Here is a 2,201-nt window from a genome sequence, read left to right as displayed (position 1 = left end):
ATGTCAGCTTGAGGACTAAGGTGTGCCTGACCCAAGCCAGCGTATTTTCAATAACCTCATATGCATGCAAAAGCTGCACAGTGAATAAGGAAGACCATAGAACAATTGATGCTTTTGAGTTACGGTGTTGGAGGAGAATACTGAAAGTGCCATGGGCTGCCAAAAGAATCAATAGATCCATTTTGGAAGAAGTGCAGCCAGAGAGCTCCTTGGAGGCCAAGATGGCCAAACTTCATCTCTCATACTTTGGACTTATTGTCAGGAGGGACCAGTCACTGGAGAAGGACATCATGTTTGGTAAGGTCAGAGAAAAAGAGGTAGACCCCCAACCAGATGCACTGGCCAAGTGGCAGCATCGATGGACTCAAGCATGGCAACAGTAGTGAAGTTGGCCCAGGATCGGGCAGTGTTTTCGTTCCGCTGTGCATAAGGTTGCTATGAGTCGGTATTGACTTGATGGCACCTAACAACAACATCAGTAGTGAAGACAGACACCACATGTCTGTCAATTCATTGTACTACAGTGGATGGAGTGTTGCTGTGATGCTGGAGGTATTTAAATACCAGCAGTGTCACCTGTGGTGGACAGGTTTCAGTGGAGCTTCCAGACTAAGACTAGGAAGAAGGAGAGGCTGACCACTTCTGAATGTGTAGCTACAGACTCAACAGCACTTAACCACAACATCTCAATGTAATGCGGCTACACTATACACTTTAAAAAAGAGATTAAAATAGCAAATCTATGTTATATAGAGAGTCCTAGTGTGGTGCTGTGGGTTAATGCGCTGGACTGCAAAGTCGATTTAAACCATAATGTTGGCGGTCCAAGCTCACCAGCTGCTCCTTGTAAACCCTATACAGGGTTGTTAAGGATTGGAACTGACTCAACAGCACTTAACAGCAACATGTTATATATATTAAACCAAAATACTTAAATCACCTCAGATTTCTTTCCAAGGCTTATCATTGTTTGGGTACAGTTATTGGGTGTCATTTTATAAGTTTTCAGTAAGTTTAGTAATGGAAGGAAGAAAATGAAATGAGGCTGAGATCAGTGTAGCAGCTGCTTCTGCCTGTGGTTTGGTTTCTCTAACTGCTGATGAGAAAAGTGTGTGTGGACTTCCATCAAGAGGTAAGGCCTGCTGTGGGTTGAAAGGAGGCCCTCCCACAAGATGGCAGACTAGGTAGACGCACACCCCTACCGCAAAGATACAGGAGACCAAATGAAACCGATTCAGATGATCATCCTGGAACCCTGAGATTCAAAGGAAAGGCTAGAGAAGTGCATTGAATATATTTGCTAGGAAGAGAAGCTGAGCAGGGGCACCGAAGAAAGCCAACAGACTGGAGAATGCTCTGCTAGCCTGACACGGCACCGCCATCTTGAACTTCTGTGAGCTTCTTTGCAGGCAGATGGCGGAATGACAGGGACTGGCGATGGGAAACCTGTGATTCCTTGTTTCCTACGTTCCCTTGGTGAGTAGAAGTGTGGCCGGCTGCCACCCTTGTACACCCCTAGCACAGACCCTACTCTCCGGGAGTTCAAAGCCGTGCAGTTGTGAGTCACACTAGTGCGAGTCTGGCAGCGGCTGTGCCACCCCATCATCCAGATTCAGGTGGGCTCTTCTCCAGACCTACAGAACCCAGTCTCCAGGTCAGTCCTCCCTTAGCGGGAACCTCATAACTAGCTTGTGTGTGTGTGTGAAACAGAATTCATTGTGGCTCTGGTTATGTACTGGAGATGTGCCTGTCTGGGGCCGGGCTCACATGGTTTGTATAATACACACACCCGCGGGGTTGCACTCCGCGGCCGCTGGGCGGCGCCCACACCAGCGGTTCAGTCCAGCTTCCGGGATCTTGGCCGCCTTCCACTCTGCGCGTTTGCCTTTGCAGCTCCTCATGCTTCTTCCGCTCCATGTCAGCTTTGGTCGACCTGTTGGTATCCAGGCCATTCCAGTTGTCATCAACTCAAGAGTCCTGGCCTCTCATCTCCCTCCCGACGCGAGGTCAGGACAGCAAAGGGGTCTCCTTTGTCGCTGGGTTCTGGTCTGCCACAGTTATACTCCTGTCAGACACGGAACCCAGCTCCTTGGAGATCAGGTGTCCTGAACATAATCAAAACCTAGGCCTATAAGAACACCATCGGGAGTCCTGGTGTGCTGCAAGGTCGGTGATTCAAATAGGGTCACGATGAGCTGAAA

The sequence above is a fragment of the Chrysochloris asiatica genome, unplaced genomic scaffold (genome assembly GCF_000296735.1).
Source record: "Chrysochloris asiatica unplaced genomic scaffold, ChrAsi1.0 scaffold00030, whole genome shotgun sequence".
Classification (NCBI taxonomy): Eukaryota; Metazoa; Chordata; class Mammalia; order Afrosoricida; family Chrysochloridae; genus Chrysochloris; species Chrysochloris asiatica.
The sequence above is the reverse complement of the archived record's forward strand: the minus strand, read 5'-3'. Positions refer to the sequence as shown.